Source organism: Schistocerca cancellata, chromosome 12 (genome assembly GCF_023864275.1).
Source record: "Schistocerca cancellata isolate TAMUIC-IGC-003103 chromosome 12, iqSchCanc2.1, whole genome shotgun sequence".
Lineage (NCBI taxonomy): Eukaryota > Metazoa > Arthropoda > Insecta > Orthoptera > Acrididae > Schistocerca > Schistocerca cancellata.
In genome coordinates this window covers 7,956,197-7,981,211 of record NC_064637.1, presented here as the reverse complement: position 1 = coordinate 7,981,211, position 25,015 = coordinate 7,956,197, and the positions used below count along the sequence as shown (strand labels likewise).

The following is a 25,015-nucleotide window of genomic DNA, read 5'->3' as shown; positions in this document are numbered from 1 at the left end:
CTTGGCTCTAAGTAATTGGCAAATTGGCTGCATTCAAATGCTAGTGCCATACGATGTTTATTCCAGTTCTGTTAGTACTATGGCTATGAAAATTAAGTCACAAATTACATTCACAGAATCACTGTATCGATTCAAAACAGCCTCCTCCCCGAATCGATACACAACTGAAATCTTTCTAACCTTCGAGCAGGTGTGCTATTTTTCGTAACGTGTGTGATTTGTTCACGTGTAAAGAATAGTGGACTTTGTTACCAAAGTTAACGTGTACGAGCAAATGCAGAGTTTAATTTAGTTTAATTAAACAATACTAAAACATACTTGCATTATGTGAGCTAAAGCACTGTTTAAGTAAGCAACAATAAAACAATCTTTCATCATATCATTCTGTTGCTGTGTACAGGTGTTACCCTATGGTAATGACCCACCCGAAGCATTAAACTGCGCAGTCGCATCAAATCCCAATGAACTGCTTATTTGGCTACTAATTACCTCGTACGCAACTGCCTAATTGTAGAATTGTGGTTTTAGCTCTTAATCTGGGTCATTTCCTTGCACGGATCGAATTTTTTTTCTCACCTCACTCGTTGTTTAATTTTATATTATCGCTGCTCACTCGGACTTGTGACGACAAAACTTATCACCGCGTTAGCTGAAGCGGTAACGGAGGAGTAGATTCTGGCTCACAATTGTAAAACGACAACGGAATGTACGAGACAATACGATTTGTAATTGGAGCGCTCTGTAGAAAGGTGTCGAGGGTTAAAAGTGTTTCAAAACAATAACTTTATCCCTTTTTTGGAAATGCGTTCAGTATTGCAGTACAATTCTCTCGGGGGCCAGGTATGGCGAATACGTCGGGTGATCCGGGACTGCGATCTGTTTGCTGGCCAAAAACTCGTGCACGATCTTCACTTCGCGCACTGGGGTGTTGTCGTGCGAGAGCGATCGGAAACCTGCCTCTCGGTATTCGGCTCGAATTCGACGAATTCTTACCCGCGAACACAAAACTAGATCTCGCCTCGCTACCGTACGGCCATTTTCCGACGAGTGTCAGAAACGTACTGTTAAATTCACAGGCAGTATACCCGCTGCAGTGATGCTGGCACTTTGACCTCGTACGCGACCGTCTTCGAAACTGCGAGAATTGTAACGCTGCAACTCACCGTCAGATCGCACTACCGTTTGGAATTTCACACGGACTTAACTGGGTACACTGCATAACTACCAGAGTGCCATCTACGTCTACGTTTTAAAAGGGAATGCCTGTAGCCCGAGTCTGAGTGTAACGGCAAAGATTTGTCGAGTGAGCCGGCACCACGCCACGAGGGTGCACTCGTGCACCCTACGGCCTACTCGGCAAGTTCGAGAGAGATAAAGTTATCGCTTTTCGAGTGGCGATACTGTCGTTTCGGAGGACTGTCGTACGAGTCAGACGTACCGCGTCCTCCGAGCTACGGTGCTGTCGGCAGCGGACACGTGAGCATTCCCACACTCGTAGACGAGTTTCCGAACGTCACGTGCGGCACCGTAACCTGCCGAGACTGTCGTAGTGTAAAGGCAGCCGTTGCAGATTGTACAGCTGCCACACTGTTGATGAGAACAGGTGTAACCGCACGAGTGCGACCACAAACTGTCCCGATGCGATTACTAGCGGCGTATCTACCGTCGCGCACACCCGTAGCCCGTCCTCTACTCGTGCCTCAGTGTCGGCCTGCACGGTTCGACTGACGCTTTCGGAGGATCACCTGGAGGACTCGGTGGTGAAAGCAGATTCTGCTCGCACGTGAGTGACGGTCATTTGGGTGTACCGCATAAAACTGGTGAGCTCCGTCCCGAACGCTGTGTTTGTGCTAGACACGCCGATCCCACGCCTAGCCTTATAAATTACAGCTCTCGTTCACTTTTGGCAGCTTGAGCTCTACGTGCGGGGAATCTCACCTCATCAGTTCTCCTTCTGCTCTCGCGTCGAGAGGGTGACGTGCTGTCGTGAGAGGATAACGTCTGTCGACACTCGGCCTGTAAAACTTGGCGTGCTCTGCAAAATGTGCGACAGCTTCCGAGGCCCGTACATTTGCCGGACTCGTCTCGAGTCGGGCACGGCTGGAGGTGAGTGACTCTTGTGATTTGTCTGCTTGTGACCCTTACGGAGCTGTGTGAACAGATCGAGCAGGTGCAGAATGATGTATACTGAGACAGTATTTGTCACCTCCACGATCGACTGCATGCCGGAGTCTTATGTTGGCATTGCTGCCTGTGGAGGCTGTACTGTGTGCTGACGTTCGTATTTCGGCACGAGTCCACAAGTGGTACCTCGAAACTGCTCGAGATACTGATCTGTAAATGTATCATTTCCTGTACTCCCTATGTATTGTTTCTACAATAAATTTTGGATAAGTTGTAAAACTCACAGTGGGTGTCCTAATTTTTTCTGGTAGTGTATGAGGTGTTTTGAAGAAATTCAGTGAATGCTATTGTAAACAAAGAAATTTTAAGATCTGTACAATGTAAGTTTGTTTTCCTCCAGAGTAAGCTTCAGTGGTCCCTCAAAACTTTTGGTAGTATTCACAAACCTCCTGGTCCCCCAGGGAAGGACGGGGAGGGAAGTCGGCCGTGCCCTTTGAAAGGAACCATCCCGGCATTTGCCTGGAGCGATTTAGGGAAATCACGGAAAACCTAAATCAGGATGGCCGGACGCGGGATTGAACCGTAGACGGACGGTTCCACGACCTATAATCGTGGTCTTTTTGGTTTTTCACTTCTCGTTTCTTCCTTCCTTTTGTTGGTTCCTTTTTTTGCTCTTCTCCACCTCACTGTCTTCCTTACTCTTTCCCTTGACTTCTCCTTGACTTCTCATTGCCTTTTTCTCCTTGCCTTCTCATTGCCTTTTTCTCCTTGCCTTCTCATTGCCTTTTTCTCCTTGCCTTCTCATTGCCTTTTTCTCCTTGCCTTCTCATTGCCTTTTTCTCCTTGCCTTCTCCTTGCCTTCTCATTGTCTTCTTCTCCTTGCCTTCTCTGGTCTCCGCCTTGGCGTTTGAGACAGTCTGTCCTCTTTCTCCCTCTCTTCTTTTTCCTCTTCTTCCTTCCTCCCTGTGCGTGCCTGAAGGCCGACCCACGCGTTCGCACGCGTAGCCGGTGACGGGGTAACGCGTAAGTCCCCGCCCTGGGTAGACATGTAAGGCACGCGCGTACCCCCTGGTAAAGGCCAGGCCCGGGGAGGGGTGATTGCCTGAGCTGATACCTTCTGACCGTGCCGATTGGTCCCTCCGTCTGTTTCTCGGGAGGTGTGACCTGAGGTGTAAACATTCACCTAAGGCGGGAGTGCCCTCTGAGAGGGTCCCGCAAGGAAAGAGCGCGCCATCGGAGACGCTGGCAATCGTGGGGGATTCCTCCGCAATGGATTCTACTCCATCTCTCTCGACTTCGACCCAAAAACGGAAACGTGACCAGCCAACAGTGACAAAAGTACTACCGCCTGCTCCACAGTTCCTCGTCGTTTCTCGATCTGAGGACGGAAAGGATTTTTCCTCTGTCAACCCTTTTTTTTATTCAGAAAGGCGTAGATGCCATAGCCGGATCTGTCAAATCTTGTACCAGGTTGCGTAACGGCACCTTATTACTAGAAACTGAGAGTGCCTTTCAGGCACAAAAACTGCTTCGGGCCACCCTCCTGTACACGTTCCCTGTCCGGGTGGAGGCCCACCAAACTTTGAATTCGTCTCGCGGTGTAGTCTATACTAGCTCCCTCGACGGATTGCCTGACGAGGAGCTTCAATCTTTCCTCGCTGAGCAGGGCGTGACGGCTGTCCATCGGGTCATGAAAAAGGTCAACAATGACCTTGTACCGACCCGGACACTTTTCTTGACCTTCGATAGTGTTAAGCTGCCATCGCGCATCAAGGCGGGCTACGAGGTTATTTCTGTTCGCCCCTATGTCCCGACACCTACGCGCTGCTACCAGTGTCAGCGTTTCAATCACACTCGACAGTCTTGTTCCAATGCGGCTAAATGTGTCACTTGTGGCAGGGATGCCCATGAGGGTGACTGTCCACCTCCGTCTCCTCGTTGTGTGAACTGTCAGGGTGACCATGCCGCATCCTCCCGCGACTGTCCTGTCTATAAGGAAGAACGCTGTATCCAAGAAATTCGGGTCAAAGAGAAAGTGTCCACCTCAGCTGCTCGCAAGCTATTGGCTAGTAGAAAGCCCACGCTGCTCCCAGCGGGGAAATACAGTACTGTCCTCGCCTCTCCTCGGACTACCCGGGAGGTAGCAACCCAGACATGCGATCTGACCTTCAGCACCACGGTCGTCCGTTCGGCCAGTGCTAAGATCGCGCGGTCAACGTCTCCTCTTCCTCCCATCACCCCACAGACACCAGCCCCTTCCTCAGCTTCTGCTAAGTCGAAGACCCCGAAGTCAGATGCACGGGCCTTCAAGAAGGAACCATCCCGTGCAGACTTCCTCCGTCCCTCGACCTCCTAGCCTTCGACCGCTACTTCCACCAAACGTCCTTCCAAAAAGGCGCATAGGAATCACAGTTCTCCTGCTCCGCCACGGCGCATTTCTTCTCCTGCGCCACCCAGCGGTTGCCGCCCCAGGCCGTCATCCGTTTCGCCTGGCTTCACCGCTGGTAGCCGTACATCTGGCCGTTCACCGGCGGAGGAAGCTCCCCCTCCCGGCCATCCTCCCGAGATGGCCGATGACCCTATAGACCCCATGGACGATGACTGTCCGCCTACTGATAGCGGCGGCAGTGCTCGCTCGAAGCCAGGCCCTAAGCGGCCTTCGAGGTGACCCCTTCTCTCATTTTCCTTTTCTTACGATGGCACTTATTCACTGGAATATTCGCAGCATTCGCTCCAACCGAGAGGACTTGAAGTTGCTGCTCCGCTTGCATCGTCCGCTCGTCGTAGCCCTCCAGGAAACGAAGCTACGCCCATGCGATCAAATTGCCTTGGCACACTACACCTCTGTGCGTTTTGACCTACCCCCTGTGGTAGGTATCCCAGCTCATGGAGGGGTTATGTTGCTGGTCCGGGATGATGTTTACTACGATCCCATCACGTTGCACACCAGCCTGCAGCCAGTTGCCATCCGCATTACTCTCCCCACTTTTACGTTTTCCTTTTGTACCGTTTACACTCCATTGTCATCTGCCGTTACCAGGGCAGACATGATGCAACTTATTGCTCAGCTACCTGCACCATTTTTGTTAACTGGAGACTTCAATGCCCACCATCCCCTTTGGGGCTCTCCAGCATCCTGCCCGAGGGGCTCCTTGTTAGCAGACCTTTTCAACCAGCTCAATCTTGTCTGCCTCAATACTGGCGCCCCTACTTTTCTTTCGGACACATCTCACACCTATTCCCATTTAGACCTCTCTATATGTACTCCCCAACTTGCACGCCGGTTTGAGTGGTATGCACTTGCTGATACATATTCGAGCGACCACTTCCCGTGTGTTATCCATCTCCTGCAGCATACTCCCTCTCCGTGCTCCTCTAGTTGGACCATCTCCAAGGCAGACTGGGGGCTCTTCTCTTCCAGGGCGACCTTTCAGGATCAAACCTTCACAAGCTGCGATCGTCAGGTCGCACACCTCACGGAAGTCATTCTCGCTGCTGCTGAATATTCCATCCCTCACCCTACTTCTTCTCCACGTCGCGTACCGGTCCCCTGGTGGACCGCAGCATGTAGAGACGCTTTACGTGCTCGTCGACGTGCTTTACGCACCTTTAAACGCCACCCTACAGTGGCGAATTGTATTAATTATAAACGATTACGTGCTCAGTGTCGTCATATTATTAAAGAAAGCAAGAAAGCCAGCTGGGCTGCTTTCACAAGCACCTTCAACAGTTTTACTCCTTCTTCTGTTGTCTGGGGTAGCCTGCGCCGGCTATCTGGCACTAAGGTCCACTCCCCAGTTTCTGGCTTGAAGATCGCAAATGAAGTCCTTGTGGCCCCTGAGGCTGTCTCCAATTCCTTCGGCCGCTTTTTCGCAGAGGTTTCGAGCTCCGCTCATTACCACCCTGCCTTCCTCCCCCGCAAACAGGCAGAGGAGGCTAGGCCACCTGACTTCCGCTCCTCGAATTGTGAAAGTTATAATGCCCCATTCACCATGCGGGAACTCGAAACCGCACTTGGCCGATCACGGTCCTCCGCTCCAGGGCCTGATTCTATTCATATTCAGATGCTGAAGAACCTTTCTCCTGCGGGTAAAGGTTTTCTTCTTCGTACATACAATCGCATCTGGATTGAGGGACATGTTCCCGCATGCTGGCGCGAGTCTATTGTTGTCCCGATTCCTAAGCCGGGGAAGGACAAGCACTTGCCTTCCAGTTATCGACCTATCTCGCTTACCAGCTGTGTCTGTAAAGTGATGGAGCGAATGGTTAACTCTCGATTGGTTTGGCTGCTCGAGTCTCGACGCCTACTTACCAATGTACAATGTGGATTTCGTAGGCGCCGCTCTGCTGTTGACCATCTGGTTACCTTGTCGACCTTCATTATGAATAACTTCTTGCGGAAGCACCCGACCGCGGCTGTGTTCTTTGATTTGGAGAAGGCTTACGACACCTGTTGGAGGGCGGGCATTCTCCGCACCATGCATACATGGGGCCTTCGCGGTCGCCTCCCTCTTTTTATTCGTTCCTTTTTAATGGATCGACAGTTCAGGGTACGTGTGGGTTCTGTCCTGTCCGACACCTTTCGCCAGGAGAATGGGGTGCCACAGGGCTCAGTTTTGAGCATCGCTCTCTTCGCCATCGCGATCAATCCAATAATGGACTGCCTCCCAGCTGATGTATCAGGCTCCCTTTTTGTGGACGATTTTACCATCTATTGCAGCGCGCAGTGTACACGTGTCCTGGAGCGCTGTCTTCAGCGTTCTCTTGACCGTCTTTACTCCTGGAGTGTCGCCAATGGATTCCGTTTTTCTGCCGAGAAGACGGTCTGTATTAACTTCTGGCGCTACAGAGTTTCTCCCACCGTCCTTACGACTCGGTCCCGTTGCTCTCCCAATCGTGGAGACAACCAAATTTTTAGGCCTTACCTTTGACAGGAAACTTAGCTGGTCTCCACATGTGTCATATTTGGCCGCCCGTTGTACCCGTTCTTTAAATGTCCTCCGTGTTCTCAGTGGTATGTCGTGGGGAGCGGATCGAACCGTCCTACTTCGTCTATATCGGTCGATCGTCCGCTCCAAGCTGGATTATGGGAGCTTCGTATACTCCTCTGCACGGCCATTCATCTTACGCCGCCTCAACTCCATACAACATCGGGGTTTACGACTTGCGATCGGAGCATTTTATACCAGTCCCGTAGAGAGTCTTCATGCTGACGCTGGTGAATTGCCACTCACCTACCGGCGCGATATACTGCTTTGTCGGTATGCCTGTCGGCTACTGTCAATGCCCGACCATCCGTCTTATCGTTCCTTTTTTGACGACTCTCTTGACCGTCAATACGGGTTGTATGTCTCTGCCCTGCTACCCCCTGGAGTTCGCTTTCGTCGCCTCCTTCAACACCTTAATTTTTCACTCCCTGCAACCTTTCGAGTGGGCAAGAGCCGCACGCCACCTTGGCTCCAGGCTCAGGTCCGCGTTCACCTTGACCTCAGCTCGCTCCCAAAAGAGGTCACCCCCGGTTCGGTCTACCACTCCCGTTTTTTGGAACTTCGTTCGAAGTTCATCAACATGACTTTCATTTATACAGATGGCTCTAACACCAATGACGGGGTCGGGTGTTCCTTTATTGTCGGGGCACAAAGTTTCAAATACCGGCTCCATGGCCATTGTTCGGTCTTCACAGCTGAGCTCTTTGCCCTCTACCAGGCTGTTCTTTACATCTGCCGCCACCGACATTCTGCTTATGTCATCTGCTCAGATTCCCTGAGCGCCATCCAGAGCCTCAGTGATCCGTACCCTGTTCACCCTTTCGTACACCAGATCCAACGCTCTCTTCAGCAGCTGGTGGACGTCGGTTCTCTGGTTAGCTTTATGTGGGTTCCTGGCCATGTCGGTATCCCTGGGAACGAAGCTGCAGATGCCGCGGCCAAGGCTGCGGTCCTCCAGCCTCGGACAGCTTCTTGTTGTGTCCCTTCGTCCGATTTTAGCAGGGTCATTTGTCGGCGCATTGTGTCGCTGTGGCATGCCGATTGGGCTGCACTTACCGACAACAAGCTTCGGGCCTTAAAACCTCTTCCCGTGGCTTGGACGTCGTCCTCACGCCCTTCTCGGCGGGAGGAGGTCGTTTTAGCCCGGTTAAGAATTGGACACTGCCGGTTCAGCCATCGCCATCTGCTGACGGCTGCGCCGGCGCCGTTCTGCCCATGTGGGCACTTGCTGACGGTTAGACACATTTTAATGTCCTGTCCAGATCTTAACACACTGCGCCTCGATCTTAACCTGCCTAATACTTTCGATGCCATTTTAGCGGATGACCCACGAGCAGCTGCTCGTGTTCTTTGTTTTATCAATTTGACAAACCTCGCTAAGGACATTTGATGTTGTTTTTTAATCCTATGCCTGTCCGTCTGTCTTTTATCGTGTTTTCCCTTTTAGTTGTTGTTGTCAACTTGTGCCTCGCGGTGCATTCTTAGAGTAGTCAGGGCGCTAATGACCATTGAAGTTGTGCGCCACAAAAAAAAAAAAAAAAAAAAAAAAAAAACCTCCTGGGGAAAACGACATACATTTAATTCTGCACGACACGTACATTTAATTCTGCACGACACGTAAGCGTACTGTTAAAAATAAGTCCCGAGGGATAGAATATTCTATTTTCATAAGTGTTTGTATTGATGAGAACTGGAATTGGAAGATCTGAAATGTTTAAGCTCTGCAGCTTTTGCATTATAGGTAATAACTTTGGGGGGTGGGGGAGGAGAAAAAACTTTCTTTTTATTTTCACACAGTAAACCCTTCTGGCATCGTGTTGTGGGGCAACCCCTTATTAAGGAATAATGTGTTTGTGGCACAGAAGTGTGTTATGAATGGAACATCTTGTAGACAGCTCTTTCAGCAGTCGAGTGTGCTGACATCAGTCTCACAGTTAGAGATTGTCAGCCCACCCGTCGGGCTCGCTCGTTATCGCGACCTGGGCTGCTGTTCCCGTGCTCGTGACTAGGCTACGGGACCTCGAGAGGGAGGCACTTCGAACGTAGTCGTAGCTAAAGTGTGCTAACGAATAATGTGCAGTAAAAACTGCAACACGACAAGTAGTCATTTAATGTATACATTATTTCGTGGTAATATTACCTGCTTGTTTAGGATTGTCATCTCACTAAATACCCGTATTTTTTACTTGTTAAGTACATGTGTAGAAGCAAATTTTTTTCTGCTATAACCGTACTCAATTTATGAAGTCGTTTCATGACTCTTTAATGACAGAAATAATGGTCTGTCCTCATCGTCTCGATTCTTGAATTAGTCTCGGACAAAGTATGTGTTCTCTGTCTTCCTTTACCAAACAATTCTGTGCCTGCTTTTTGTGCCCCATTCTCCTTTTTTCAGGCCCATCGCCTCCGTATCATTGTCGCTATCCTGCTTCCGGGATTTCTGTGGCCTTCCTCAGCCCTCTCTGCCCTTCACAGATCGTGAGAGCACTTCTTGCGGTAGTCTTTCCTCTTCTGTCCTAATTAGATGTATGTCTTCTTTTCTTCGTCCTTTGGCTAATATCAGCTTATGGGCATAGCTCTGCCAGTTCCTAGTTTTTTTTTACTGTCCGGCAGTCCAGTATAGGTAGGGATTCTTCTGGGGGCCAAATATTTTCCTCAACTAGTATGTTAACAGTAAATGCAAATAAATTTATGTACCTAAAAGAAATGTGGTTGTAGATGAGAATACAGTAGGATTCAGAGGAAGAATTCAATTCAAGTGCCACAATCCAAAGAGGCTTACGAATTGTTTACCGTCCTGTCGGACTCAGAAAATAGTTCCATTTTTTCTCACATTCCGTATTTCGAAAGATGACTACACAAGTCTAATTTGTCGGGATTTGCCTTTTGCAACTTGAATAGTGGTTCATTTGGCACAGTAATTGCTAGCTTGTGCAGCTGATTCAGCTAGCACTGTTTCTTTTGGAAAGTTTATCTGAACAATATGCAGCAGGAAATTTTGTTTTCTACTTGGTATAAATGCTGCTGAAACTATTTTAATGTTGAAAACAGCTTAGCAGGAAGTCACTATGGGAAAAACACAAGTGTACGGGTGGTTTGCTGGATTTAAAAATGGCAACATGTTCACTGATTACAAACTTCATTTTGGACGTCCAGCAGCTGTCCGAATTGACAAAAATATTGAAAAAAAATCGAGAGCTTGTGCTCACAAGCCATTGACAGACAATTGGTCAGTTGTCTGAGATTAATAGGATATCTCAGAGCTCGGCTCAGAGAGTTTGTGGTAGGCAGGAGACCGGTTTTTCCACCGCACAACAGTGCACCTGCACCCACAGTCATCTCCGTTAGACAGTTCTCGGCTACAAATGGCACGTTTCTGCTGCCCCACACGTCTGACCTGGCTCTGTGTAACTTTTTCGTATTCCCAGACATGAAAAAGGACACGAAAGGACACCGATTTGACTGAATTGATGAAGTCGAGATAAGAATGATAGAGGAGCTGTCAGCCATTTCTAAACCTGTCTGCAAAAAAACGATTCAAACAGTGGAAGCACTAGTGGGGCAAATGTATCAGTTATAATGAAGAGTATTTTGAAGGGGATAAGGTTGTTTTGTAAATAATTTGAAAGCACGTAGCTTTAAAAAAATAATTACATGGTTTTTTTTTTATGCTCTCGTAAAAGAACTAAAGTTTTCAAGTGAACTTCTATTCCATTTTATTTTTTTAAAACAGTAGCTTAATAATCTGCATAAAATAAATAAGAGTTGGGGAGAATGCAGCTGGTAGAAAAATTGGATTGGAAAGAGTTAATACCTTTCTCTCAGAGAATAACAGATTTTGTTCATCTGCTTTACTTAATTCAGATGTTTCTGACCCATATAGAGCTACCGCAAGAATTACACTGTGATACAGTCCGATTTTAAAACTTCCCGAGACAGCTTTACTGTGCAACATGTCCTGGAAGTCAAAATATACTCAATTTGCCACTGTGATCCTTGTCTTAATTTCTCTTTCCACTCTGTTCTATTTGTTAAAGATGCTTTCCAAAGACTTAAGTACGTATAGTCTTTTAAAACTGAATCAATCGACTGTTATCTGACCTCGATTGTTGGGTGCCTTGCTCGTGACCGTGTAGTCTATTCTCTCCTAGTTACTTTGTAACCCAGCTTTCCTCATGATATTTCTGTAAGAACTTGGTTTTGAGCTGCAACTTCTTTTGCTGTCACATATTAGAATGGCATCATTTGTATATCCAAGCAGTTTTATTGGGTTATTACAGTCTTATTTCAGTTGAGGTTAATGTTTTGTGTTTCCTGTCTGTCTTTTTTGAACTTAAATTAAAAAGTATCAGAAGTAATGTGTCTCCTTGGCTAAGACCAATCCTGACTCCAAAATGCTCTGACAGTACTCTGCTGATCTTTATTCTGCCATAGCTTTCATCTAAACACATGCATACTATAGGTTTTAACTTCTGTGGAAACAGCCTCTTTCAAAACATATGGTTTTATGCCCATCAAATCTTGTGCAATGTATATAAGTGTGATATACAGTTTAAAGTTTTAGATAGCTGAGACGTAAATTAGAATCACTTATTTTAACACAATAGCAGCTGATGATAATGTAACACAGAATGTGACAGCTATATGTCTGGAATGCAAATTTCAGAATACAAAAACTATACGGGGCAAGTTGGAAGGGAAGGTGCATCTTTAAGTAATGATAATATTGGTGATTCCGAACAAAAAAACTTCAGACATACGTGCGCCCTTTTCTTAAGCGTACTCAACATACGGTCGTTCGAATATCACGGGCACCGGTCGCACGACATTCTTCGCCAGCACTGATGTACGAATAGAACCGTACTTACGTTAGGCTACATAAAAGACAAACACTATCCAAACAGGCCTCGGAGGCCCGACAGTGCTGCGCGGGCGCCGTGTCGTCCTCGGGCCCGAGGTGTCACCGTATGCGGCAACGGAGGGGCACGCGGTCGGTACACCACTGCCGCCACTTATCGGCGGAGCAGCCCCTCGATCGGCTTCACGAGGGCCGAGTGCAGCCTGCTCGCCGACAGCGTCGGCAGACCCGCAGACCCGGATGGTGACCCGCCCGAGTGCCAGCTGTAATGGATCTGGGAGATGTGATATTTTCTGCCGGATTTGTCGATACCAAATCTAATGAGGAAGGTTGTAAATGTTTTCTTATATTTTTGTCAGAATATTTTTTGTGAATTGTAATTTGCCTTATTTTACGCTAATTTGCTTATATGGCTGAGAGTGACAGCATATTGATTAACATTAGTAGATGTGACGAAGAATATCAAAGAGGCTGTCAAGTGGAAGCTTGTATGTCGTGTGAAACGCTTTGACGCCGGAGTCGTCTTTGACCGTAGTCAGTCGGTGGTGAACTCTCGGTGCGTGTGACGGTGGAACAATGTGCAGGTCGCCTTTATAATAATTTGCAAGTGAACAAGAAAAATGAATTATGTTACTACTTTTTTATATAAACATCGAGAAGGAACCACATTCGAATAAATGGTATTTGAAGCACCAAAAATGTGGCAAACGCATCGAACCGGGTCATTTCTGCAGCCGACGAAACAGCATTGTGGAACCGTACTCTCACTAGATGACTGAAGCCGACACAGAAAAGTCAAATATCATCTTATAAACATTTCACGGAAAAGTGAGCATATTTCACAGCCCACTGCGACAGCGCTCAACTTCGGCGATGTGACGGGAACCGGTGTTATCACTGTAGTGTGGCCGTTGGCATGTCTTTGTCGACCATTTCGGTACACACTTCACTCGTTTGCGGTGGGGCGTCGAGTCCCGCAAGTGTACACGTTGTTTACCTCACGTCTCAGTACTACTGTTTTGCACCAGTGTACGACGGTGTTGTTACGTGTACAGTTGAAACAGTGTCGGTCAGTCTAGTGAAAATGCCACACGTCTTCACACGTGGAGAGTATAGTGACACAATCTTTGTCTACGGGTTATGCAATGGGAATTCCAGATCCACTGTTCGCGAGTAGGAATGACAGTTTCCTAATTGCAGAGTTCCAGGTAGCAGGGTATTTAGTGAGGTATTTGTCAGATCGCGTGAGCGTTATACGCTTCCCATTGTGTATAGTATCCAAACGTCCTCTCTGACGAGATCCTAGTGAAATGGACAACTTTCTCGAAACGGTAGAATGCAGCCTAGTTACCGGCACTAGAAGGCTACGTACACAGCTCGGTATTCCACAGTCGTGGAGCGGAGTCTGCGTCCGCACCGTCGACCGAGTGCGCGACGTCTGTGTGCGGGAGACGGTGCCGAATAAAAGGAATTCTGTCAGTTGATCGTTGCCGGTGAACTCTGTATTCCACATATCCTGTTCACGGACGAGTCGACATTTGTCTGCAAAGGCATCAATAACGTTTGCAACTCTCACGTGTGAGCAGATGAAAACCTGCACACTACAGTGTGGTACAGTATTGGTTCAGTTGTTTTACATAACCATCTCGATTTCTTTCATAATGTGTCACCAGAATTCTTGGATGATATTCCTTTGGCATCACAATGTGGTACGTACTGTCAGCACGACGGAGCTCCTGCGCGTTCTGTACGGCCAGCAACACAGTACCTTACCGAAATGTGTCCTCGACATCGAATCGGTCACTGTTGGAGTCATTTCTTGACGACCGAGGTTACTCGATCTTATTCTGTTCGATTAATATCTGTGGGGTTGGCTCGAGACTAAGACTTCGAGTGCAGAGTAGGCACAGAGGAGGAACTTCTAGCCCGTATTTTACAGGTCCGTTCAAGTAAAGGACCGTGTGAATGAGCTCAGATCGGCAACACGGCCACTGTCTACGAGAGCTGCACAATAAATCACCTGCATTTGTTCTGTTTCCCATTGTTTTCATTACTTTCCTCAGAAACTGTTAACGACAGGACACATGTTTGTGTGCCATTTTTTGTTCGCAATCAGAAATGCTATCACCTCTCAAAGTGTGTACCTTTCCTCCTGACTCATCCTGTATAAGTAAATAGAGGCTATTTACAGGGAATAATTTTGTTACATCATATAAGATACAGTTGTCTTCATAAAGTAATTATCTTGGGCCTCACATTGTTATGAATTAAGAAAGTCTTTAATACGATACTTCTGCAGTACAGTGGAAACCACTGCAGAGTGCTTGGCAGAGCACCTTCCCTTTGTACCAGTTACTAGGGTTGCTACCTGTTTCAATTCTCTATTATTCCAATCTCATATAGCGCGCGGAAAGAACACCTATATCTTTCCGTACGAGCTCTGATTTCCATTATTTTATCGTGGCGATCATTTCTTCCTTTGTAGGTTGGTGTCAATAAAATATTTTCGCATTCGGAGGAGAAAGTTGGTGATTGGAATTTCGTGACAAGTTTCCGTTGCAACGAAAAAGCCTTCCTTTTAATGATGTCCAGCCCAAACCCTGTATCATTTCTGTGACAGTCTCTCCCATATTTCGCGATAATACAAAACGTGCTGCCCTTCTTTGAACTTTTTCGATGTACTCCGTCAGTCCTATCTGATAAGGATCCCACGCCGCACAGCAGTATTCTAAAAGAGGACGGACAAGTGTAGTGTAAGCAGTCTCCTTAGTAGATCTGTTACATTTTCTAAGAGTCCTGCCAATAAAACACAGACTTTGGTTAGCGTTCCCGACATCATTCTCTATGTGTTCCTTCCAATTTAAGTTGTTCTAATTGTAATTCCTAGGTATTTAGTTGAATTTACAGCCTTTAGATATGACTGATATATTGTATAACCGAAGTTTAACGGATTTCTTTTAGCACTCGTATGAATGACATCACACTTTTCTTTATTTAGGGTCAACTGCAAATTTTCACACCATTGAGATACCTTTTCTAAATCGTTTTGCAATTTGTTTTGATCTTCTGATGACTTTATTATTCTATAAATGACAGCGTTATGTGCAAACAACCTAAGACGGCTGCTCAAATTGTCTCCCAAATCATTTATATAGATAAGGAACAGCAAAAGGCCGTGGGGAATGCCAGAAATCACTTCTCTTTTACTCGATCACTTTCCGTCAATTACTATGAACTGTGGCCTCTCTGAAATAATAAATCCAGTCACGTAACTGAGACAATATTCCATAAGCATGTAATTTATTTCACTACAAGCTGCTTGTGTGGTGCAGTGTCAAAGCCTTCCGGAAATCCAGAAATACGGAATCAATCTGAGATCCCTTGTCAATAGCACTCAACACTTCATGCGATTAAAGAACTAGTTGTGTTTCACAAGAACGATGTTTTCTAAATCTATGTTGACTTGTAACCTCCCCCTCACTTTCCGACCTTAATGACAGTGAAAAATGAAACCGCGTGTACCTAATGGGAGTTTTGGAAAAGCAATCGTCACCGAAGTTAACCTGTCGGTAAAGAGGGTTAGTCTTGGGCTACCTCAACAATCATTTCAAAAGCTACTTGAATCTACGCAATTTAGAAATAAGAGATTTAACTTTGAACTTGAATTAAATGATTCTGAACAATTAACAATAGTAAAATTTAGTACGTACCAAGCTGAGCTGCAGTCACAGGTAAGCTAAAATACGATAACAAAACTCGCACTCTTAATTTGTGCTTGTGTAATCTGAATATTGTAGCCAGCTAACTGAACTTTGAAATTAAAGCAGTGAAATAGAATTAGCTATATTACTTTAGTGCTGGCGTTTAAATTTCAACGACACTCGGGTTCATTTCGGAAAAGGAAGGGACTCTGCTTGGTAATGCAATTGGGACAATGAGCAACAAACGTTCATGCTAAGTTGCTATAATTATAGTTACTAAAATGGAACAGTTTGAAAAGCTGAGGTCTGCCATACAGTTCTAAAACTTTACGTGCGTCCAGTCTTCCTTGTCGGTTGATTGAAGATTTGAAGCCGTCGGTCGAGGAGGTGGCGACAGTCACTCATTGTCGGCCGTCGCTGTTGCAGAAGCTGGATGTTGGCGCGCCTTCTTCTCGACACGGTCACCAGACGAAACGGGCTCTTGATGTGCGCTAGTTAATGTTTCCCGTCCGCGACACCATGTCAGAAACTATCATCGCAAGTCGAGCGCAATTACATGCTGCCAAACCCCGAAAGCGCGGCAACTCGCGGGAGCGTCACACAACACACCTGCTCCACTCGCTACTCCCGCCAGACTCCTTCCCTCAGCCCGCGCTCCACGCGGCAGAGTTAACACTACCAAAGATCCTACACACTTTGATTCTTCACACGACCTATCGACGTAATCGTTCGATAGCAGTTTTCCCTAGGCAAGACCCAGCGTAAAAATACAAATAATATTTATGAAACAAACCAATTATACATCGACATAAATGCATAAATATACAAATAGTAAAACAATTACAATATACAAGGAGACAGAAATGTCATATCTTGAGGTAACAAAGCAAGGAAAAAAAATAGTACAATAGATGGAAATAGGAGGATATGCATTTCCGGCGTTACACGTGCCCCACATTGTCTGAGGATGTTCGTGTAACGTAAACAGACTCAGAAAATGTCCCAAAAAAGAAACAGCGGAAATGCATATTCTCAAAACATGAATAAAATTTAGCATTCGTCTAATTAATCATAACCCAATTTTTTAGACAATAATAATTGAGTGGAGACACTCCTAATCTTATTCCACTCTGTCATCTTGCACAAAATAAAACAGGTTGACAACATATCAAAATTCATAGAAAACATAGAAAATGGTTTAGCTATTCCAAAATCATTAAAATTCGTAACACTATAAGAAATGGAATACTATTTGCAAAATTGATCAGAGTACATGGTCATAAAAAAACAGGTATATCAAAATACGCAAACTAATAATTAATTACATAGAATACACAATTTTATGTAACCTTTTCATAATTAATATTCTCGTCATGTCCAATTAACGCTAAACAAGAAAATAATATACAGCAGATAAAATAAAACATAAATATTGACAGCAGAATCCTTTCACATCAGCTGTCCGGGAAGAAAAGCAACTCCACATTCCGTACTCGCGGGTACAAAGAATGCCGACAGCGGAACAAGAGCCGACAGCGGCTCGGTCTTTCCATTATTGTTGCGCCCGCCGGTGCGGCACGCTTGATCTCACTCCCCCTTGTAACGGCGTTTCCAGAACGTCCGTTTGACTGAATTCTTTCGGAAAAACTCACTCCCGAGTAATCTCAAGGAGTCCCTTAATACTATCACAGTGGATAACTCAACACTGTCCATCATCACACGCATGTACTAGCCTGAAACTTAAAATAGCGTCTAAGTACATCGGCAATGACTAATAAAAACACACATTCATGAAATATTACAGAAAGTTACAAAATCATATTTACATTGCTTAATCTACTGTGACTCAGCTGAAAACTTAAACTAGCAGCTTGGATTTTTCAGTTGATTACTAATCAGTTACTCTTAAATCATTTAGTCAAAATTAATTACTTATTAATTACAACTTCTTTAATGACCTCTAGGTCAGGCAAAAGCATCGTAACATGGCACATCCTTAAATCTTACACACTATATTTACATACTGTACAAATTACCCATTGTGTGGTATTAATCGATCCTAGGTTGGTACAATTTCAAGTCTACAATTTTCCGTATACCTAATCGTTTTCCAGAGCTTGGATACTCTAAGCAATAAGCATTTGTGTGAGGTATACCAATGACTTTATATGGTCCATTATAAACAAACTTAAATTTAGAGATTTCATGGTCTATCTCGCTCGATTTCTCATGAGCTTTTACAAGTACTAAGTCCCCGATTGCAAACTTAGCAAAACGCGCTTTAGCGTTATGACTACGTATGCGAGCATCGGCTTTTAGCTTCATTACTTCTCGCAAACGATCTTTTTTCACACCAATACTAATGTCAATCCGTGGAGGGAATTTGATTATCTCTTCCACTAAACTTTTACTTCTGTCATCCAACAGGATTTCCTCTGGAGAAAATCCCGTCGATTCATGTCTCAAGGTGTTCATAATTCTCTCAAATTCTGCTTCATATTTGCCCCATGCCCTATGATTGTGATGGCAATAGGTACGGGAAAGTCGGCCTCGTCTTTGTTCGTGTGTTACGTTTGACACACCGTCTACAATACTTTCCAATTCACTTTCTACACTATTGTCAATTCCGAGATTCCTCACGTTACGGCAGTCCAAATTCATACCTACGTCAATGTCATCCAGCCAGTTAACAATGTGTATAGGCTGGTATTGCCTATGCACACCGTCTCCTGCCTCGTCAAAACTAACTACTATCGTTTTATTTTGTGACGTACATGTCAAAGTTTTACTTTCGCAATTAATCACTGCACGGTACTTTAATAGCCAATCTAACCCAATAATTACTTCCGTAGTCAAGTCTGGCACGATGACAAACTCTTGTTCAAATCGTGCCCCACATATCTCGAAGTTGACAAAAATCTGTTTTGTGACCGGTTTACTGGCCTTCCCAGTAGCACCGATAATTTTCACTCCTGCTACTGGCATAACTACGATGCCAGGTCTGTCTTTCAGTAACTCAAATATTTTCCCAGATATAGCACTCAATTCTGCACCGGTGTCAATCAACACGTTTAGTTGTAGGTCATGCATATTAACAGACACTACTATCTGTCTACACTTGTCCTCGGCTGTTTCTTTATTTTCCCACAGTAAATCCTCGTCTATATCCAGGTCATTCCAGAAAAAACCATCCGGCTTTGACCCTAAATCCGGCTTATCTGGCGGCTTTTTCAGCCTCTGTTCACATACAGTTTTAATTTCAACACGTTTGTCCTGAGGCTTAGCCTGTAGCTTCGCCTCCAATACCGAAACCTTTTCCTGTAACTCGTCAACTAGTGAGTGTTGCTTTGCATCAATTCATTAATCGTCACCTTCGTTGATTCCACTTTGGTCAGATTAATCTCATCCGCCAATCTACCTGGAGGAATGTGTCTAGTAGTTTCTGCAATTATTTCCGCTAGATCTGCGCAACCCACACTGCTATCGTCTGACCATATAATGTCAGCTCTAACCTCATACACGTTGTAATCTATGTGCTTTTCTACCAATCGTGTCCGGCTATCACTAAAATTTTCGCAATCTTTTTCCTTAATACTCTCGCAATGTTTAAACTGGAGGTTTGCGTCGGATGGGTCGGTTACTTCTACCACTGAAACTTTCGGTAAGGTCTGCCGGTTAGGGCCAGAACTTTCCATTACTACTTCAACATCTAACTCTTGCGGGACGAAACACGACGAATCTTGCTCGTGCTCCCCCTTAACATCAACTATTTCTAGTAAAGTCTGCCGATTAGGGCCAGAACTTTCTATCATTTCACAAACACTATCTTCCTGAGGGACGAGACGCGGAAAATCCTGCACCCACTCCCCATAAACACTTCTCCCATACAGACCCCTATAATCTCTTAGTTCGTCGTATAAGCGACCGAACTGCCTTAACCAGACCTCATCCCTCTCTGCATCCCCTCGCTCGATGACGGACGTTTTATCCGACATCTGACCTTCTCTCAACAATTGCGAATCATTCTTAAACTCAATCTCCAGTTCCGCTGTGGGTATTACAGCTGCCACTTTATGATCGATTTCCGGAACACTACTTAAATTGTTCTCACTGACAGCGAATGTATTTTCTACTGCCGTGTATACAGCTGATCTACTACTTGTGGGCGCACTCTTTTCTCTTAACACTGGCACACTCTCCCGCCGTTGATTATTCCATACGGAATTTTCATAACGGCGACACCTGGGTTTTCTCTTGTTATTGGGCCGCCAAAATTTCTCCACGCCCGCTCGGCCCCTCACCGGCGCGGCTAATGGTTTCCCTGTCTCGTCCCAGCAGATACGCTCCCCGGATGCTGCTGAGGCGGCTGATCACACCCTCTGGCGTTATTACTATTCTGTGAAGCCCGTATCACGTTAGTATGATACTGGTTTCTGTCATTCCTGTTATTATTTGCATTGTACCGATTGTTATTACGGTCCGAACCATTATTGTTATTGCTGCGTTATGCATTATTCCCATGGTCATCATTGTTGTGGTTGCTGTGGTACTCGTTGTTGTTACCACGGCCTCTACCACTGTCGCGATTATTGCGCCAATTGTCCTCGTCCTCAACTCTTTCCAGGAAATCATTCACTGTCCTATAATTGCTTCCTACGTAGCGTTTTGTATCATCTGGAAGCTTCATGTAGAGTTCCCAGACTATTTCGGATTCCGTGCGGCGATCACGCAAATATTCCAACTTGCGGATCCAGCCCTCACAAAACTCCTTCATCGAGCCGCGCGAATTCGCATCGAAAGGCCTCGATACGACAAATTCGCGCCAAACACTTTGCTGTTTTTGCTCTGACCAGTATTCAGCCAGAAACAAATTTTTAAACTCGTCAAAAGTCAGGTTCGTAATGTTGAGGTTTAAGCCCCAACGCTTGGCATCACCAGCCAGCACATCAATAACCGCATTAATTTTTCTCTCATTAGTCCATGATCTGGGTAAAACTCTTTCACAATTTTTAATGAAATCCGTCGCGTGTATACCGCCTTTTTTCAAGGGGTCGAACCGCTCCTCTTTCGTCAACAATTCCGAACTATGTGCACAGATTGGCACATAGCTCTGTTTTTCGTCAAGTTTCTTTTCTAATTCCGACACTCTCGTAATTACTTGGCAAGTGGTTGTCGCAAGCGTTTCCACTTCCCTCTTTTTCTCTTCGCAGGTATTAGCCTGCTCCCTCACTTTAGTGTCTACTTCGGACACTAAAGCCTTTAAAGTTTCCACCTTCTGTTGATCCTCTTTTTTCACTAATTGAATTTGTTCCGTCACCTTATTCTCGATGATCGGAGCAACTGCTTCTCCTACACTTTTCTCGATTCTGCTAATTTCGGAATCAAAACGAGTATTTATGCTCGCAATTTCCGCCTGAACGCCTATCATTTCCTGTTTAAGATTACCGATTTCGGTATTAATTACAACAATATCTTCTTTGATTTTATCAACTTTTGTATTAACAACTCCAACATTGTTGTTAACAACGTTAATAGCTTTGTTCTGATTGTCTAGCTTGGCCGATTGACTCTTGATTTCGTTAATCAAAACATTCAATAAATCAGTTAAATTCCCGGAAACTACCGGTTCCACTTCCGTAGCGGCTTCCTCTTTAATTGTCCCCCCGTATTCGTCATAAAGGGATTCAGGTTTGATTTTCACTTCCGATTCCGAAACATTTTCTAAAGTTTGGAATTCCATTTCTACTCTTTGTTGCGTTTCGGTGGTCGCGTCTTTCATGCTAGCCGCCTGCCCCTGAACAATGGGTACCGCGGTGCGCGTTTCCCACTGTTCGACCGATTGTTCCGTATCCAAGTCTACCAAATTTTGGCAATTGTTGCCTTCACTCATTTTAATAATTTTCAATATAAATGCCAAATCTCAAATATAATTAGGATTACTCCCACTACTTATTCTCGCTGACGTAACGGCCTGTACGTAACCAATACTTTGTTACGAGATTTGCACAATGCAAAATTCGTGTCCAGAACAACCTCAAATCTGAAGATTGTCCTGTCACCAGGTCGCCACGTGTAACCTCCCCCTCACTTTCCGACCTTAATGACAGTGAAAAATGAAACTGCGTGTACCTAATGGGAGTTTTGGAAAAGCAATCGTCACCGAAGTTAACCTGTCGGTAAAGAGGGAGGAAAGGGTTACATCTAGATGAAAGGAAATGTGCTAATGAAACTGGTGGAAATTAATTTTGAAAAGGGGTAAAGTTAATAAAGAAAGTAAATGTGCAGCCATTACGTTAACAATTAACTAGCGGTAATTAGGTATTTGAGATTTGGGGGAAATCACGGTCGCCAGTCCTAAGGACAATTACTATAGTAACTGAAAAAGAAAGGTTATTACACATATAATTAGCACTAGAAGCGTGGCAACTGAAGGTTGACACGTGTAGTGTGAAAACTGAAAGTTTGTCAGAAGTAATAAATTTCGCTACACCCTGACTTAATTTAGCAAAAGAATTAATAAAACCGGAAAATCGAAAGTTAATTTAGTGACTGAAGTTAATAGTGAGCTTTCTTTCTGAAGCACATCGAAATTCAGTAAAATACGGTTAGTCTTGGGCTACCTCAACAATCATTTCAAAAGCTACTTGAATCTACGCAATTTAGAAATAAGAGATTTAACTTTGAACTTGAATTAAATGATTCTGAACAATTAACAATAGTAAAATTTAGTACGTACCAAGCTGAGCTGCAGTCACAGGTAAGCTAAAATATGATAACAAAACTCGCACTCTTAATTTGTGCTTGTGTAATCTGAATATTGTAGCCAGCTAACTAAAATTTGAAATTAAAGCAGTGAAATAGAATTAGCTATATTACTTTAGTGCTGGCGTTTAAATTTCAACGACACTCGGGTTCATTTCGGAAAAGGAAGGGACTCTGCTTGGTAATGCAATTGGGACAATGAGCAACAAACGTTCATGCTAAGTTGCTATAATTATAGTTACTAAAATGGAACAGTTTGAAAAGCTGAGGTCTGCCATACAGTTCTAAAACTTTACGTGCGTCCAGTCTTCCTTGTCGGTTGATTGAAGATTTGAAGCCGTCGGTCGAGGAGGTGGCGACAGTCACTCATTGTCGGCCGTCGCTGTTGCAGAAGCTGGATGTTGGTGCGCCTTCTTCTCGACACGGTCACCAGATGAAACGGGCTCTTGATGTGCGCTAGTTAATGTTTCCCGTCCGCGACACCATGTCAGAAACTATCATCGCAAGTCGAGCGCAATTACATGCTGCCAAACCCCGAAAGCGCGGCAACTCGCGGGAGCGTCACACAACACACCTGCTCCACTCGCTACTCCCGCCAGACTCCTTCCCTCAGCCCGCGCTCCACGCGGCAGAGTTAACACTACCAAAGATCCTACACACTTTGATTCTTCACACGACCTATCGACGTAATCGTTCAATAGCAGTTTTCCCTAGGCAAGACCCAGCGTAAAAATACAAATAATATTTACGAAACAAACCAATTATACATCGACATAAATGCATAAATATACAAATAGTAAAACAATTACAATATACAAGGAGACAGAAATGTCATATCTTGAGGTAACAAAGCAAGGAAAAAAAATAGTACAATAGATGGAAATAGGAGGATATGCATTTCCGGCGTTACAGACTGTGTGTCAATGGACCGTTTTGTTCATAATGTTCCAACACAATATACATTCTAAAATCTGCTGTATATCGGCGTTAATGATATGGGTCTGTAATTTAGTGGATTACTCCTACTACCTTTCTTGAATATTGGTGTGACCTGCGCAACTTCCTAGTACATTCGGTATCACTTATTAGTCCTGTAGTATGAATCACCCACATTTGAGCAATGTTCAAGGATGAGTCACATGAGTATTCTGTAGACTGGTAGCTCTTACATAGTGTTCAGTCTGCCACCAGATTTTCCTACCGCAGAGCGTATGTGATGTTCCATTCTGTATCCATACTATTGTTGCGTGCAAGGTATTTGTATGAATTGACAGATTTAACTTTGAGTCGTTCATATTTTGCTCAAAGGGTACTACATTTTTTCCATTTTGTGAAGTGTACAATTACACATTTCTGAATATTTAAAGCAACTTGGCAATTGAAGCACTACTTTGAAGTCTTATTAAGATCTGACTGAATATTTGTGCAGCACTTTTCACACATTACTCTACTATAGATAACTACATCTTCCATCTGAGGTTACTAGACACATGAAAACTACACATTCAATGTTGTACCACCATACACCGAGACCTTCAGAAGCGTTGGTCCAGATTGTTGTACACACCGGTACCTCTAATACCCAGTAGCACGTCCTCTTGCACTGATGTATGCCTGTATTCATCGTGGCATACTATTGACAAGTTCATCAAGGCACTGTTGGTCCAGACTGTCCCACTCCTCAACGGTCATTCGTCGTAGGTACCTCAGAGTGGTTGGTGTGTCACGTCGTCCATAAACAGCCCTTTTCAATCTGTCCCAGGCATGTTCGATGGGTTTCATGTCTGGAGAACATGCTGGCCACACTAGTTGAGTGATGTTGTTATCCTGAAGGAAGTTACTCACAAGATGTGCATGATGGGAATGTGAATTGTTGTCCACAAAGGCGAATGCCTCGCCAATACGCTGCCGATGCAGTTGCACTATCGGTCGGAGGACGGCATTCACGTACCATACAGCTGTTATGACACCTTCCACGACTACGAGCAGCGTATGTCAGCCCCCAAACAGCAGGGAATCTCCACCTTGCTGCACTCGCTGAACAGTGTCTTTAAGGCATTCAGCCTGACTGTGTTGCCTCCAAACACGTCTCCGACGATTGTCTGGTTGAAGGCATATGTGACAATCGTTGGTGAAGAGAACGTGATGCCAATCCTGAGCGGTCCATTTGTCATCTGTACCGCGCTGCACAGTGTCGTGGTTGCAATGAAGGACCTCGTTGTGGACGTCAGGAGTGAAGTTGTACATCATGCAGCCTATTGCGCACAGTTTGAGCCGTAACGTGACGTTTAGTGGCTGCACGAAAAGCATTGTTCAATATGGTGTCGTCGCTGTCCAGTTTCCTCCGAGTCATAATTGGTAGGTAGCGGTCGTCCACTGCAGTAGTAGCCCTAGGGCGGCCTGAGTGAGGCACGTCATCGACAGTTCCTGTCTCTCTGTATCTCCTCCGAACAACATCACTTTGGTTCACACCGAGACACCTGGACACTTCCCTTGCCGAGAGCCATTCCTGGCACAAAGTAACAATGCGGACGTGATTGATCCGTGGTGTTGATCGTCTAGGGACGGTTGAACCACAGACA

General features: G+C 45.2%; 1 protein-coding gene across 6 annotated transcripts in view; it reads left to right on the top strand.

Annotated features, from left to right (window-relative positions):
• Positions 1 to 25,015, top strand: part of LOC126109831 (uncharacterized) — a 200,212-nt gene that overhangs the window by 123,657 nt on the left and 51,540 nt on the right. The window lies entirely within an intron of this gene.